Source organism: Sorghum bicolor, chromosome 4 (assembly GCF_000003195.3).
Source record: "Sorghum bicolor cultivar BTx623 chromosome 4, Sorghum_bicolor_NCBIv3, whole genome shotgun sequence".
NCBI lineage: Eukaryota > Viridiplantae > Streptophyta > Magnoliopsida > Poales > Poaceae > Sorghum > Sorghum bicolor.
The window spans coordinates 59,973,508-59,991,802 of record NC_012873.2 but is presented as its reverse complement, the minus strand read 5'-3'; the positions used below and the strand labels follow the sequence as shown (position 1 = coordinate 59,991,802).

The 18,295-nt window shown below is 38.0% G+C and overlaps 1 long non-coding RNA gene across 1 annotated transcript; it reads right to left on the bottom strand.

The window, feature by feature from the left end:
- LOC110434573 lies at window positions 14,797–16,310 on the bottom strand. Its single transcript, XR_002452095.1, has 4 exons — window positions 15,949–16,310; window positions 15,705–15,834; window positions 15,438–15,527; window positions 14,797–15,064 (listed from the first exon to the last, which is right to left on the bottom strand). It is a non-coding gene; the product is annotated as an uncharacterized LOC110434573 (long non-coding RNA).

The window sequence follows — 18,295 nt, the reverse complement described above, 5'->3', positions numbered from 1 at the left end:
TGAGGATTTTATTATATATATATATGTTAGCAAGTTATGTTTGAGCATAGCGTAGGGTATAAATGACCAAGACAAATTAGCAACATGTATGAGATGATAATTGTAGTTACATGTTGCATGAGGCTTGGACAAATGTACCTCATATCCTCGTCTTTCTAAGTAAGTGATGACGAACTTACTTGGAAGAGGAGGGTTCGGGTTCATCTGTTGGTGACAGCTCCTGGTCTTGCTGAGCAAGGCCTTCCTTTTATTCTTCGCCTTTTCACCATTCAATGAAGCTATAGAAGATTACATGCTCTTCACTCATCAACCTTTTCGTGACTTCTTTGATTAATTTGTGGTTGATGAGCTGGGGTCTATTGGAGATGCAATAATGTTCACTTGAAAACTTCTTCTTCAATAGATTAAGGTTGTTCTTTCCTACAAAACGTTAATGGACTCAAACCCAAGGGAATAACAAGATTGAAATACAGGTTTTGTTATCCATTCTTTTTTTTTATTTTTTATGCTAATCAAGATGATATATGGTTTAAGATTATTTAGCATAAATTGTGTCTATTGTGTTTTATGTTGTTGTTGCAATCTATCATGGTTCAAGGAACACATAACTTGTAACAAAAGATAAATAGATAAATATTACTACTCACAAGTTGAACTTTTTGTGCAAAGTTATTATCTACCTTGATTCATCCTCGTTGTGAACTTATCTCTTGACTTTCCCAGATTTAATTCAAAATTTTCTTGTAGGGGTTAGTCCGACAAAATATTCCAGTATCTACTACAGCATACTATCGGCTCAAAAATCAGCCTAGACACCACGTCTAATTTGATTAAAGAAGGCATTTTAACCACGTCTAATTAAAAGCCTTTGAGAGCAAGATCATCACTCCTAAACTAGGCACCATGCTTTATTTAAGAGATAAATGAAACTACTCCAAACCTAAACATATACTATAGCAAACAAAGGTGACATGAAAGCATTATAGAGATTTATTCAGATAGAGATAAAAGAGCATGATCATGGTGAGTTTTTTTATAATGCATGTGAGATGAATATATGAAATGGAATAAGTTATGGCTGGGGAATTTTAAACTAAATAGTGTGAATATTTGGATTAATGTAAACATGCAGTGGAATGTAAAAGATAACTACTCATAATTGTTGAAGTCCATGAGCAAGACATTCTCACCGTTGTTTGATCATACTTACCATGACTCACATTCTGAAATTTGTGAGTGATGCAACATCTTTGTTCCCGTCACTTGAAATATGAATTAAAGTCCTGTGACATCGATCTCTTTCTCCAATATTGGATTTGTTATATTTCTTCTTATTTTGTGGGGGCATTCCGGAAGGTCGTAAACCGATCGTTTATTACCCTGCATAAGATATAAAAGTATACAAAACAAGGGTAATCCTGCTTGAGCAGGGGTTAATGGTTAGCTCGATCACATAATTGAGTATAAGTCTATCAATGTTCCTTAATTGCCTAGCTACCTTCCCCGACAACGGCGCCATAAATACTTGTTGGTATAAATTAACTGCACTCCTTTATATAAGATTTAAGTAAGATTATCCGCAAGCGCATATATATCGTACCAATGTCACATTTTACCCCGGGGGTTTTAAATATCGTATCCACAGGGAAGGTCTATATATAGGACTTATAACTATAATTTACACTATTGATGTGAATGGTAACCAATAACTAGAATCCTACTCATAACACGGATAAGTCACTTGATAAAAGATATAAGAAAAATAATGCTCAGTCAGAATAAATAGATAAATATCAGAGCTCTTCTAGTCAAAGTAATAGCTAGCCAATGAATAAACTCAGGAATAAATACTAAGGTAATTCTATAACTACGTCAATGAATAACTCTAATTAGTGCAATTATATCTAGAAATCTTGTTAAATTCAACCCTATATCATAATCACATGTAAAGAGACATCAACTAATGAGGGTTTTAAGACGCAACCGTCACCTCCTTCGTGACTACGCCCAAGCTGTCCTACGTACGCGGGGTGGACTACAGAGGAACCAACGCAGCTGTCAGCTGCGCGGACTACCACACGACCCGGCACGTCAGGGTGCCCTCACAGATAAATAAGATATCTAGCCACCACGTCTACATATTGTCTACCATCTACCCACCAATTGATTAGGTAAACGCTATACGAGCAATTACATGAATTCAATAAGATCACATCAACTATCCTAGACATATAATCAAAGTAGACAATAACTATTGAAATTAAAAATATATAATAGATTAAGAATAATGTTGCCTGAATCATAATATTGAATACAATAAGAGAAAGGTATTAGAGCTATACTGAACTTCGCGCTCGAGGCAGACGATCCCTCTGAAGAACTAGAACTCTTCTACTTCTAATTTAACTAGGCTAAAACTATGAACTAGAGAGACTCTGATGAACTAGAGAAGGCTCTTGATGAATGGATCTCCAAATGACTTGATGGCTTCAGGGAGGGGGGGTCTGCCCCTTTATTTATAGCCCGGCGTGGGATCGACGTGCGCCGCAGGATCAAACCGACTTAACCAAGGGCTAAGATGACTCCTCGAATGTAACATCCCTGATGTTACGAATACTAAAACTGGATCATGTCATCATAAGCATTGCAAAGCATAATTGTTGAGCACATCATTATGCATCAACTTAAAAATAAGTTTATTTTGGTTGATTGTGCTTAGGGAATTAAAGTGTGTTTATCATGCTTGTGATGGTTGTTTAATCCCTAGCTAAGGAGGGTGGTAAGGGAATAGCTAAGAAAAACCCCTAATTTCAACCCCAGTTTTTGCCCCCTTTGGTGCAATTTGAAAACTAAGTAAAATTTGAGGTTGAGTTCAAAAGCAAAGTTGTAGATCTTGTCAAGATGTACAACTTTGGTGTTTTGAGTTTTTGAAGTTTCAGTACAAAACTCAAAGTAATTTTGAAAATACAGATTTCGAGAAATTGTCCCCTTTTCTAATTTGAATCCCCAATTCAAAATCTATTTGAAATCTTGAAAAGTGGCCAACATAAAAGTTGTAGATCTCAAAAAGTTAAACAACTTTCATGTTGGGAATTTTTCAAGTTGTTTTGGAAAATCAAAAGTAATTTTGGAATTTCTAATCTGCCCCAATTCAACATTGGAATTTTTTCCCAATTTGATATTTGAATTTCAAACTGTTTGGCTCAAATTCGTCCCTTTCCATTTAAAACCAGCCTTGGACCCTTGAAGATGTTTTGTAGCATTCAAAATTCTGAACAAGTTTTATTTTGGCAGAAATTTGACTTCTATTCAAATTTTGGGAGTAATTTAAAGAAAATCAGAGAAGGGGATAGGCACTGCTACAGTGCACCGACCAATGTCGGTGGCCAACGCCGCTCCGTGGCACTGCCGAGCTCGTGTTGGCGCCCTGCATGTGCGCCCACGCAGCTGCTAGCTTACCTGCCTCTTCTGGGTAACGTGGAGGCCCAAGGTCTTCTCCTTTCGCCATAGAAGCCTCCAGCACGGCCGTCGTTCACGTTTGGAATTTCTAAACGCCGACGACCCTGCTGCGCTCCTCCAATTCGCCTTCCTCGCTCCCTTTCCAAACCACTCAAGTGCACCAGCAGCTCCGCCCCGAACCCAGCCACCGATTGCGCCCCCGAGTTCAAGCTTTAACCCACCGTAAGCCCTCCACCGAGCCGTTCTTCTCCAAGTCCGACCGAAACGCCGCCGTGGGAGCTTCACCGTGGCCAGGCTTCCACAGGCTACCTTGGTCCAAGAAGTGGCTGCCAACAAGTGTGCCGGACCATGGAGATACTCCGTCACTTCTCCGTTGCAGCCATGGAGCACCCCAACGCTGAAACGGCGATTTCCGACGAGTTCCTCTGTTTTCCATTCGCGACCAGGGACCTCGTGCAACAATTAGAACTTCTGTAGGGGCCTAGCTGCATAGACCGTGACTCAGGTGAATAGTGCTATAAGGACTTGTTTGTAGATATTTTGTTGAATGTTTGAAAATTCATATCTAGAGTTTGGTAGCTCCAATTTTGGTGAACCAAATTTTCTTGTGCTCCTTGAGATGTCTAGTTTTTATTAAAAATATGAAACGGACCATGTTTTGTAGTAAAATAATTGGTTATGATTTATGCCTTTTAATTATGTTTAAAAAGGAGAAATTCATATCTTATTCTGTGTAGATCCTATTGCCCTGAAATTTTTATGGTGTTCTCATGATGTTATGTGAATGTTGCAGTAAAAATTTCATGTTCAGTAGATGATATATGGTTAAGTTATTAATTTATCTTGTTTAATGGTTATTAAATAGTTTACAATTAAAGTAAAAATAAATAAATATAAAGTATGGTTCCTCTGCCTTTATATGAAATTGTTATATCATATAGATACATAATTTAGCTATGTGTTTGTAGAAAATGTCGAGTTTCTTATTTATCTTGCTGTTACATGCGTTCTTGTGATGGAAATTTATCTTTTTCATGGAAATTGCTATACTTATTCAAATGGCATGAAATTTATACAGTAGACTTTGGAGAGCATATGAGCTTCTGTAGTTTTCTCAGAATTTACTGTGTACTTTTGATATATGGTTATTACTTTGTCTATTTATCTAAATAAATTAATAAAGACATGAAAGGTATTTATTTAGGGATGGCCATGATGTTTTCTAGTATCCCTTTGATGTATTTCAACTGTTGGTGAGCTGGGTTTTGCCCAGGTTCAAGTTTGGAACATAAATGAAATATGATTTCTCTATAATTCAAATGTTAGTGGTTTCTCGACAATTTCTGGAGCATTATGAATTGCTCTAGGTAAATAATGTTGGATATGAAACTTGTCTATAACAAAGTTGTATAGAATTCATGTGTCTAGCTGGTGTTAAATTTTGGTGGCATTTGTCCCAGTAGTTTCTGAATTATGCCTGTTTAAATTTAAGTTTCAGAAATGGTTCCCTCTGTCAAATCCTGGATCAGTTTCTGTAGTTGTGCAATTTCAACCTACTAAACTTATGAATCATGCTTTCATGATAAAATATGAATTGTAGTAATTTTCATAAGCTTTCCAAAATGTTATGGATCATGAATTTTGGTGATTTAGAACTCTGGTTATAGATGTATGAAGCTTAATGTCTGATTCTGTCCAAGGTCTGGACTGAGTTGTTTATTCATACTGTTTGGCCATTTTATCTATTAAATCAGTTCTCGAAGATAATAACAAAGTAAAGCTTTCCAGAAAGCCTAATATCACCTTTGTTGGATGCTTGGATCTCTAATTGTGGTTGAATGAAGTTGTGTATATGCTGCTGTCCTGGTTATATGTGCAAATAGGGTTGATTGTTTTTAGCTAGCCTTTACTTAAATAATGATTAGCTTAATTTCCAAATTAGAATTTGAGTGCTTTTGGGATTGTGTGATGACCTGAGGTCATTAACCTTAATGACCTTTGGCATTTAATTATTGTTTGATGTTAATACTTAATTACTGCCATTAATATTTAATTAAGAATTGATTAAGATAAATAGAAAACCTAATCATTTTAGGTTTTGATTGATCTTTGGGATTGATTGACAACCAGTGGTTACTTGGCATGATATGCTATGGTTTATTTCATATAAATGATCTTTGTTGTATGATAGCTTCACAACCTTGCTTAATGAAGATGATAAAATTTGCTTAGTAGTAATTTATGTTTTGATAGCTAAGTTAGTTTGTTTCTATACCGTGAAGGTAAGTTGTACTCGAGGTAGTTATGATTTTTGTTATCATCCAAGAACATGTAACCTGTCTTTATCATGTCATGAGCATCTCATTAATCATGCATATGCACTTTTACGTGTAGACTACGCTCCGGAGGAATTTGATCCTCAGTGGGTTGCTTCCGAGTTTGTGGATCCATCTGGTTTTTCTGAGTTGTCGGACTTCCCTTCCGGCCAAGGCAAGCCCCGGACATTAAACCCTATCCTTGTATTTTCATAAAGTTATTTATATCACTTGAGTTAATATGATGCATTAGGTGAATAAGAGTTGAGTGAATCCTATTTGCTGCATTATCCACCTTGATGATTTCCATATTAACCTTAATACTTGTTTTATGAAAATACTTAGTATGCTTAGCCCTGCTTATTAGATAGGTTTTCAAATGAGAAAGTTTGAAGGGTTGTTGTGGAATACTTTTATGGTCAATAATGTTTCAACTTGAGACCGGTCGGTGGACTTGCTTTAAGAATGAAGTCTTAAAGTAGTGTCTCCAACTGTGTCGATTAAGGACCGTTCCGTTGGTGGCCTGCTATGATTGAGACCTTTGAGTACAGCCCACATGCGATGGTAAGCCTTACCTATAGCTATTCCGATACTTGAGAACGGCTAACCGCGTACTGGGAGTGGAGAGATGGCGAGAGTAGCGTGTACCCACCTTACGGATCTGATATGACCGGGAAACATCTAGATTGGCTGTAGGATGGTGGTGTACTGTACTCTCGGGTGACGCTGGACCCGTTCTTGTATGGGAGGATCTATAGAAACAGGTTGACATATGTAAGATTAAGTTCTACATATGTCGTGTGGTACTGAATCCCCAGCTGGGTTTAATCGATTCGAATCGCCGTGTTTCCTCGGATATGGAGCCTCAATCCTCACACCATCATCGTAGTAATAAATGGATCTTTGGTAAGAGAAAGAGGTGGTATGCTTATGAAAGTTTGATAATAGTTTTGGTTAGTCATAAATGATGATCTTGAGTTAAAACTTGAAAGTAGGTTTTACTCTTAGTAAGCTTTTATGCAAAAGAAATGCTTGATCTTGATAAAGCTTTACCTTGAATCCCTATAGCCTGCATACCTGAGTCTTCACCTCTTTTCTAGTCGGTTAAGTCTTGTTGAGTACTTTTGTACTCAGGGTTTTATAACCCCTGTTGCAGGTGCTGACTTAGACTGCTAATGGAGGTCATGTCGGTGGGCGCGACATGATTTATCCACCTCTTCTACCTTAGAAGCTTCACCTAAGATGCTTTCGCTACTCTACACACCTTTTGGAAATTTAGTTAAGTTTGTACTTCATCATATGTTGTAAATTAAGTTATAAATCTTCCGCACTCTGATGTAAGTTATTTTTGTAACAAATGTTGTAATGTTGTGGTAACTCCATGTTGATCCTGTATGAGTTAAAACGTGGATGATTCGGGTTTCCCGAGGACACCTGACAGACTTCTTGAGTCATTTGGAACTCGTGCACGCTGATCAGAAGTCTTTGAGACAATGATGGGTGCATGTGGGCCACTTAATTCAGGAGGTTCTGCCACATCGAAGGCGGTGGAGGAAGCTTCTAGAAGGGGGCCAAAACCCTAAAGGGGGGCGCCGGCCGGCGCCATGCGGCCTCTGACCCCCGGTTTCTTTCAGTGTCTTCCAGATTCTTCCCACGTCCCGTTTGTGATCTTTTTCGTGGCGGATAAGTTTTGTGGTAAATATGCACTTGAATCCCACTTTTCAGCTTTTCTGGAAATAGACCCTAAAAAATACAGAATATGCAAAACTCATGGAAACTGTGAGTTTAAACGCTAGTCTAGTGTGTTTTCATGTTCTCCTTCGGGTTTAAAGTTATAATAAAAGTTGACGTTATCGACCATCAACACTACTGGTCATAGTCTATGAGATTTGGGTAATCTCTAAATACTCATGAAAGGCACTAAAGTATGACTTATATGCTTCAAATAGAGGGGATGCCTTTTGCAGCCTAGTATCAATTAAGGACTTTAGTGATATTCACCTCACATAAAAATGTCAATTCAAGGCATAGTTTATTGTTTAGTTGTGATTGAGTGAAATTATTATTCTAGATGGATGTTTAACTTAACAGTCTCCATCGAAACACTGGTATATCAAAGAACTATGGTTCTTTGAGGTTATTTATTACATGCCCTAGAATTTGATAGGGATTGTTAGATATATTATGGACATAACTCATATAATATATTTAATTTATCAAATAATTCTATAGCAGTATCAATAATATGCATGTGATGGTTTAATACCATAATGGAATTATGATGGGAGATGAGGCAAACATGCATGCATGTCGTGCTTTACCTAGGATGTTTTGCCATTTAAGTCGAGTAAGTGTAGAAGTTTTGATTATTAACGGTTGTTGAAAAGGGAGTCTTGAAAGGTGTAGCAGTTTCTAATTCTAATGACAAAAGTTATTAGATGGAAGTTTCTTTTGTAATGATGTGAGTTACTAGATGGGAGTATTCCTATGTTAATTCAGTGATGTCTCTCTCGTCTTTTTATCTCCTATGTCTGCTCGTCTTGCCTGGCTATGAAAAAAGTCTCTCACGTTGTCAAAGACAATTCTTGAACGGTTGCACATAAAATCACGGTTCTGCTGCCCCAAGGATTCCCCATCTCGTACCTCTACGCGCAAGGAGCATCGGGAGAGCAGGTGCCTCTAGAACCCTCATCCGCGTGCGAACCTTACACAAGGCATACGACGATTAAGTTTTTGGGGAGCGATTACACTGTTGTTCAATTCACATCTTCATCGTCTACTTCCTAGTGATTGCTCAAGGGATCACCTGACGACGTCTTCTTCCCTGGTAATCGTTCGTGGGACTGCAAAACGAACGTTTTCCTATATCAGTCCACAACTTCAAGCAACGCACTATATCGACCAGTGTGAATGGAGTCTCCAATGCCCTCGGCATGGGACCCTCCTCTAGGTATAATCGAAACTCATCTTGTTTTTGTTTTGTCTTTAGTATTCTCTTTGATATGTTCATCATGCCATGCTTTTGTGTGCTTCTCTCTGTTATGCATAACGTGCCATGTTTATATGTGTTTGATCATGTTATTGTTACACACATGCTTTATGATCTTCATATGTTATATATGCATGCCATGGCTTAATGTTTTCAATCATGTTTATGTTATTCAAATTAACATATATGATGCCATAATTAAATTGCTTATTTATTTATATGTTGTCATCATGATGTTGTTATTTTTCTGGATAAAAATGATTTGGAAATTACCTAAATTTCTAACAGTAAGTTCACGGGAAATGTGTGGATCCTTGCTTCATCACTGTCAATGACTTCTTGACCCAACCGGTGTTGAGGGGTTTATAAGAGTATAAATTGATGTAAAGTGCACCTCGATCTAGGATTTTGAGTCTTTTTCTATTTTGGAGCAAGTTCAGGACTCACTCCTTTGAAGTTCATTGGTTGCATGTATACTTCCTATGTAGATATGTAGACATGTTTTTTCTTTAAATCTCATCCCTATATTGGCCTTTGAGACTGTACAATGACCCTTTCAAGCGATGCCTGATGTAAAATTCTTCAAAGATATCCGATGTCATTTGTGCTTTAATTTATTTTTGATTGTGCATCTTAGTGTTTACATATAAAAGTATTTTCTTAATTTTGTTTTTTATAAGATGCGGAGATTATTGTCAAATGGTTGAGGCAGCGCCTAATGTTCTAGTTCCCTTGATTCTTTCTGTCTTCCTACCATATTCGAGAGTTTGGAGTCTTCATGGGCGTGCGCTCAGAGTTTGAGAAGGGAGTTTGCACAGGGGGCCACACGTACCACTCTTTTTTTGATGAAAGTGTTTCATATTTTTTTTAGGTGTAACAGATTTGATTCCTATTTCGAGTTGGAAAGATCTAGTTTGATTAAGATTCCTAGTTGTCCATATTATTATATTTTTCTAAATCGGAGAGATCTAGTTCTAATTGGATTAGAGCAACTCCAGCAATAGCCCCAAAAACAGGGCCTCTACTTTTCATTTGGGTGCTCCCTCTACTTTTGGGTGTCTAAAATTTTTGCTTCCACTCCAACAACACCACCCAAATGAAGGCCCCCAAATTCAAATTGGTAGTGGGTCAAACATTTCTTACTCACATCCTCCACACAAAGGCCAGGACGCAAATGAGATGAGAGCTCTCGGCGTTTGGTGGGGAAGAGGCCGCGCCGGAGTTGTGCACCGGCGAATTTGCCCAGCGGTGGAGGTCGGGGGTGGAGAGAGGGAGCACGGTAGTGGAGACCGGCGCTAGAGGAATGGGTGAGGCTACATTTATATGGTGTGGGGGAGGTAATGGTCACACCATAAAAGATGGGGGCTGGGCTGTTGGGCCAGCAGGAATGGGGTCTGCAGGGAAGATTTGAATGCCCACCTCAAATTGGAGGCTCTAGTAGGGGCCTTGCTGGAGTGTTGTTTTTAGACTGGGCACCTATATTTAGCTATGAGGGCTCAAATAAGGGTCCTGCTGGAGTTGCTCTTAGTATTGCTAGTTATATAAAGGGAAGGGCTATAGGCGGTTTTCCATATTCACAAAATTAGTTAAGGGATAGCATGTCAAAAAATAGGTGGAAAGAAATTTTTCCTTTTATTATTAATAGGTAGGTAATAATATATATAGATTAATTGTGATGGTGATGAATGTTTTTTAGGGAACCATTTGGCGCACTTTATTAATCTCCAAACAAAATTACATCATTCACCAAGGCTTCTAGAATAATGCTAGGGGGTTCATCGACCCAATTACAGGATAATTTTGATACCATTGCTTCTCTAGTTACCTCATGTGATGGTGATGAATGTTTAAATGGCATGTCCATTGATCATTGGGCTCGACTGTAATCTGAGAAATTGGTTTGGCTCATCTGGGCTTATTAAAAAGGGTCTTTAATCAGCTTGGCCCATTTAGTTTGAGCTAAGCCTGAACAGTAGCCAAATTAGCCTAGAAGTCATCGTACATCATATCATAGAAATATAAGTGACAATTAGGTATTGGAAAAAGTCTACATAACCCCCAAAACTATTTAGGGTGGAATACTTTATCCCTAAACTATTAAACCGGATATTGTATCTCCAATTTTCAAAACCGGTCAAATAGTTCCCTCGAGTGGTTTTATCTTTATCTTTTTTATTTATTTCCGCTGAATATTTGAAAAATCATAATAAATCACAGAAAAATCATAAAATAAAAAATTCAATTTTTTTGGACTTCGAATGAGTAGATCATCTACATAGTGAATATATAATATGGTATACTTCAGTATAAAGTTTTTGTTGTAGCTTTAAATCTATGTTTTTCTGTAATTAATTTGAATAATTCATATATGTAGTTCCTATGGTCCAATTGTGTTAAAATTTTATGGTGGGCTCACTATTGTATGCTTGAACTATGGTAAAAATTTCATATTCATTGGATCATGTATAACTTAGTTACAGATAAAGCATAGATTTAACAAGAATAAAGCTAAATAAATCTAAAACTAAGTTATACGTGATTCAATGGGTACAAATCTTTAACCATAGTTCAAGCATACAAAAATGAACCCACCATAAAAAGTTTACTATAATTGAACCATATGAACTACATATATGAATTATTCTTATTAATTATAGAAAAACATAGATTTAAAGCTAAAAAAATTTGTACTAAAGTATATCATATTATATATTCATTGTGTAGATCTACTCATCAAGAGTCTAACAAAATTGAATTTTTTATTTTATGTTTTTCCTATGATTTATTATGATTTTTCAAAGATTTAGCAGAAATAAATAAAAAAGAAAAAGACAAAACCACCCTCTAAAACCACTCGAGTGGGTTATTTGGCCGGTTTTGAAAGTTCAGGGGGTAAAATATCCGGTTTTATAGTTTTTGGGATGAAGTATTCCACCATTGCTTCTCTAGTTATCTCATGTGATGGTGATGAATGTTTAAATGGGCATGTCCATTGATCATTGGGCTCGACTGTAATCTTAGAAATTGGTTTGGCTCATCTGGGCTTAGTAAAAAGGGTCTTTAATCAGCTTGGCCCATTTTAGTTTGGGCTAAGCCTGAACAGTAGCCAAATTAGCCTAGAAGTCATCGTACATCATATCATAGAAATATAAGTGACAATTAGCACAGTTACAACTTGCAAGTGTTACCTTATTATAGACCTATACTATCTTCCGTAATGCATTACCTTGCCGCAGTAATCATCCTGTGGAAGCATTTCGATCGTCGTGCTGGGCATACTTCGATCAATATATCGTCGATCGAGAGAAAAGAAAACCAATAAATCTCACTGCATGCGGCAAAACAAGTCTTGGTAGCCATCAGGTTGATTCAATAGCTACAGCTAGAATAACATATGCACTTAACTTATACTCCCTCCGGTCCATTTTATCTGGTGCAGGTTAGAATGACACGGTCTCCTAGATTACATTTTAACCATTCATTTATTTTATATTATATTATTTATGCTTATAAACTTATAATCATTGGATAGTATAATTCTTTACAAATCTAATTATATAAAATTTGTATTATTATAGTTAATAATTATTAGTCTAATTAATGGTCAAAGTTTTTAAAGTTTTAATCTTGATATACGTGTGCGCCAGATAAAATGGACCGGAGGAAGTAGTTAGTATAGGCGAGAAGAATCACTAGAATCGATCTGAGGGATACGTACGACCAGCTGACGACAAGACGTACTCTGATTAGAGCAAGTATTATAATACAGTCAGCAGCTGGCTGTAAGACTTCTTTACAGCCTTTTTGCAGCCCACTCATATAAGGGCAGTCCCAATGGGTATTGATGATAGTTTCTATCCCTCTTAATTATACTTGACAGCTCAGCAATTTGGTGACGTGGCATAGAAATTAATGAAGAGAGAGAGCATAAAACGGAGAAACGATTTCTTTTAGGGGAAACCAGGTCTACCCTCGCACCGATGCTCGAAGAAACGAGGAAAACCCCATTGGGGAGACTCGACTCGAGTCGAGCGGCTTCCTCGTGGATCCTGTGCACCGCCGCCGCCGTCCGCGCGCTCGCCTCTCGCACCCGCGTCTGCTTTCCCGCGCGCTCCTCCTTCCCTGCTTTCCCTTGTGCAGCTCCCGACATTGCCTCACCATTTTACCATGCCTCTGGCCCCAATCAGTCAACATACATCAGCACGGAACCAGTACGGGTCGGCCTTTATCTCCTTGAGCTGCCCCAATCGGTCTCCAATCGCTTAACTGCGTACTGGTTTCCATTGTTCTACCTGAATGTAGTGTGCAGTATGCAGTTAACAGTTTCTTCAAAGAATGAGTGCATCACTGAAGTTTCTTTACATTTTGCACTGGTATGGGTTTTCTAGTCTGAACATGTGTTTTGTACTGCTATGGGTTTCAGCCATCCTTGAGGTTGTTTCTGGTTGGAAATATTCGGAGTGGCAAGGATGTCAGTCTCTGTCTTTCAAGTGCTGAACCTCTACTCTATGAGTTTGTGCTAACTCAATGTAGAGAACTGGTGTAGTTAATTTGACTTGCTAGGTGCAGTACAATAATAGAGATAAGCAGTTAAGCGATTGGAACGTCTGTTTGGCCTAGAGAAATAGATTGTTCTGGAAAGTATTTTTAATAGCAGCAATTTTGCTGTTTCTGTCAGTGTGTTTTTGCAAATATGTTGGCTACTATCGTGTGATAATGTTGGCTGCAGAAAAAATTGCCACAGTTGATCTATCTCGTTTTTAAGTTGCATTTAAATTATTCTTTGTATGATCATTAATATAGAAATCATGGGTTGAAAAGGATGGTTTCTATTGACATTAATTACTCTTTTTCTCTCTTGGAAACTACTCCTAGAAACTGGTCATTGGGACTGCCCTAATGATTAGCTCATCACTATTAATACATGGCCCACTTGTCTGTCTCACAGACTTTCTTGGTTTTTGTGTCTGAGCCGGCTGTAAGCTTACAGCCCGCTTTTACTCTCTCTTCTCCACCTTAGCATTTAGCTGGCTTACAGTCTACTATAATACTTGCTCTTAGTATGCATGTTGTGCACTTGTGTTATCTCTGCAAGTGTATCGAGACGTAGAGGAGAATACAATGCGAGGAGTCTTTTTTTCATCAGCCAGCTGGAGGCCTGGACCTTCGCACACCTTGAGCAGTGCAAAGTGCAGATCGAGAGAGCTAATGGATCATCATGCATGGATGAAATAGCAGAGAAACTGTAGTGGTAGCCGCGCGCAGCCTAGCAATCAGTACGTAGCCAAACGTACGCTTCCTCTTGTCTTGTGAAATGAATATATAATAAAGCATGGTGTATCAAATAACACATATAAAATGTACGTACGCCATGGATAGATCAAATATATATTCTACCTAAAATAACAAATATAACCCGTGCGTTGCGTTGGGTCCTTCATGGACTGACGACTTCTAATTAATACTTCGCTACAAGAAACCTGTTAATCTATGACGAAAAATTTTCGTCAGAGATCACCCAAAAACCGTCACTATACAGCATCTGTGATGGTTTCACATATCGTCACGGATTGAGCGTCATGGATTAACTCCTATGACTGCCTAAAACCGTCACAGATTAACAGAATCGGTGACGGTTTTAGACCGTCACAATAGAGCCCAAAGCTTAGTTAGCCCAGCCCAAGCCCATTTCTTGTGACGAAAAATAACTGTCACTAATGACTTGCCACATCATTTTGGATGCTTACATGGCTGCTGATGTGGATAATGACATGGATGATGATGTGGGAGATGACATCACCATCTCAGCCCATCAGCCCATTTATTAATAGGCCAACATGAAAGATAGACCTTTTTTTGCTTGTTTTGAGCCCATTTTCAATTTTGTTTTAGCCCATTTGCAATCTATTTTCAGTCCATATTATATTCTGGTTTCAGCCCATTTTTTTCAATTTATTTTCCAGCCTATTATTACAACACATACAACAAACGGCCTATTATTGTAGCACACAACAAACCACTCATTTTCACTTGCATAAGAACTCAATCTCGCAGCACATATGATCTCATTTTTACATAGCATCACATAAGATGAGAAAAGTTACATCAAGCATCACTCGTGCAATACACCATGAAGCACCACATCGTGCAACACAAGTAGATAAAAAAACTAGTCAGTCCACCCGCACAATGGGTGGCGCAAGCTCAGAATAGCAATTGGGGTTGCATTACATGTCTCCCTACCTATATAACAAAAAAAAGATCATAGAAGCTTCAGGTACATGATTGATCTAGAGTAGACCTGCACGGAAGAAAGAATGAGAAATCGACTTATAACAAAATCAAATATTTCTCACCTCTACAAGAATGTAAGAGAAGGCATGAGTGTTAAAATGGTAGCCAAAAAAAACAAAAAATGGACAACTTCTAATGGAACCAATATTTTCAGGGTAGTTTTCACAAATGAGGTTACAAATGAATTTATGGTTGGCTATCTTTTACGTTATTTTCCAAAAACTGTAACACAGAACTAAACAACTGAATATATTCAGTGATCAGCTAAAACACAAGGGGAATGCACTGTTACTTTTTTGTCCATAGAAATTACTGTCATACTCAAACTCGTCAATGCATATCTGCAGCCAAGGACAGAAAAAATAAATTTAAAGAATCACCTCATCTATGTGGACGGATTCTCTCATCTCTGCATACTGCCTAAATGTTGCCTTGCCATCATCTGTTATCCACATGGCTGCGCTTGCTTCCTAAAATAAATAGCATCAGGGGTAATGTGAACTTGCAGGAAATTGTCCAATTCAGGGTAATAAGGCAAAGTAACTAACAGCAATAGAACTTGGGAGAAAAAAAAAATAAACTATTGTGTATAAAGACCAAAGCAGACACCCAGATCTCGGGTTCAGAAATGAGGTAGTGGCAGTGACCTTGTCGAAGCTGAAGACTTGGTCGAACTGCTTCATGTCGATGCTCTGCGTGATGGCGACCTAACGCTGGTAGTCGTTGAATGTGATGACCTGTTGTGCGTTATTTCGGAGCTCATCGTCACTGAAGAGCCTACGGAAGCAACGACGAGGTATCAGGGCGGCGGATCTGGGGGCAGACCCAGATGTGCACGCGTGCGCGAGAGAGAGATGGATTGAGAACTCAACAGCTGCCTATGGCACGTACCTGCAGCGGAGGAGGACCTGCACGTTCACCGCCTTCTCCTAGTCCTACCGCGACGAGATGGCGGACGTGACGGCAGCCTCCACGCACGCGCGCGCCATGGAACGGCGAATTGGAGGCGGCCTCCGCACAAGCGCAAGTGACGCCGAAGAGGGCCTCCACCGCTGCTCCGCTCCCATCCCTCGTGCTCGCCACCCCACTGAGCACCAAACCGAGCAGGCGGCATCCGCTCGCGCGCGCAACCATGGCAGATTTGGGTGGAGTTCGAGTGGGAGGATTTGAGCGGGGTGTGGGTGGGGAAAGGGAGAACTCGCAATTTTGGGTTGCTGCAGATTCAGTGTCGTGCGCGTGGAGTGATTTTGGAGCGGCGGCAGAAGAGGAGGATTTTTGTCTGTTTCGGCCCATTACTGTCCAGTGTGTTTTTTTTTTCAAAAATTTTATGAACTCTATAAATTGAATACTATATAATTTTTAGACTACAAATAAATTAGAATGAAAAAGTCATAAATACAAAGAATGTCAAACTCATCAAGATCTACATTTGGTGTAATGGTCAACTTTTTATTTGACAAAGTTTGAACCACTCAAATTTTAAATTTTAAAATTTTGACACGTTCAGACCAATTTTCAAAACCATAGACGGTCTCAACTCGAAAAGTCATGAATACCAAGATTGGTACACTCATTAGGATCTACATTTTATACATAGGTCATTTTTGCATTTGATAAATTGTTAGGAAAGTGTAGTTCTAAATCCACAAGTCTCACAAATAGTTCCATAAAGTCTATGTGAGACTCAAAACTTTGTGAATAGTTTTTACTAACACTTTCTCAAATGTAAAAATGAGCTTTGTATCAAATGTATATCTTGATAAGTTCTAACACCCTTTTATTCAAAAGTTTTTCATTTGAAGTCATTTAGTGCCTCATTTGACCAAGTTTGACCAAGTCACATCTTGAATTTTTAAAACATGTGACTAGAGTTTACTAAAACTTTTCCAAATGGTAAAATGAACTATGTATCAAATATGGACCTTGATGAGTTCTAACACCTTTGTATTCAAAAGTTTTTCATTTGAGGTTATTTAGTGACTTATTTGACCAAGTTTGACCAAGTCAAATATTGGATTTTAACAAAAAGACACTTTGACTAAACCCTATATTGTCTCAAATACAAAAGTCATGAATACAAAGAATGTCAAACTCATCAAGATCTACATTTGGTATAATGGATAACTTTTTATTTGACAAAGTTTGAACCACTCAATTTTTGAATTTTAAAATTTTGACACGTTCGGACCAGTTTTCGAAACCCTAAACGGTCTCAACTCGAAAAGACATGAATACCAAGATTGGTACACTCATCAAGATCTACATTTGATATATAGGCCATTTTTGTATTTGATAAATTGTTCGGAAAGTGTAATTCTAAATCTACAAGTCTCACATATAGTTCCACAAAGTCTATGTGAGATTCAAAACTTTGTGACTAATGTTTACTAACACTTTCTCAAATGAAAAAATGAACTATATAATAAATGTAGATCTTGATGAGTTGTACAATCTTAGTATTCAAAAGTTTTTCATTTGAGATCATTTAGTGTCTCATTTGACCAATTTTACCCAAAACACTTATTCCTTCGTTCACCAACAAAAAGTAAATCGAATCATAGTCCATCACACCAGACAAGCTGGCGTAGTGGCAGACGGTATTTTTGGGTTCGATGCCCACCAACGGCACTTATTTTTACTGTTTTCGTATTTACTTGATGCTGGACAAACAACAAAACGTGGTTAGAATCATGTACTGTCACAGCGAAATTGCTAGTGCAATGGTAAGACTTCTGTTTTGGACACCCATGCTCTGGGTTCGATTCCCGTGGACTGCACTTCTCTTTTCCTATCTTTGTTTTACCAATTTACATTTACAAAAGGCTATGCCGGACTGGTAAACAATTTAAAAATAAAGTGCACATTCAGTCATGTAGCACTCTAATGGTAAGACATGTTTCTACTGTCCCACATAGGTGCAATTTTTTTGTTCCCATCCGCACTATATGGATAATATTTTTAGTTTTGTCATATATGCTTATAACAAAGTTGTTACAAAAAAAAATATGTAACAAAGTAACATAATTATTTTGTTCCAATAATTTAACGGATTGTGTTTAATACTTTTTGTAATCATATTTTTTATTTTTCTTTGCACCAAATATTAGTAGTCAGCTTAGAGTATGACGAATTCAAAATTCATATACTGTGACGATTCTGATAAAATCATCACCAATTAGCGGGCTAGGAATATCCAGTGGGCTCATCCTTGACGAAAAAATGAATATCGTCACAGATT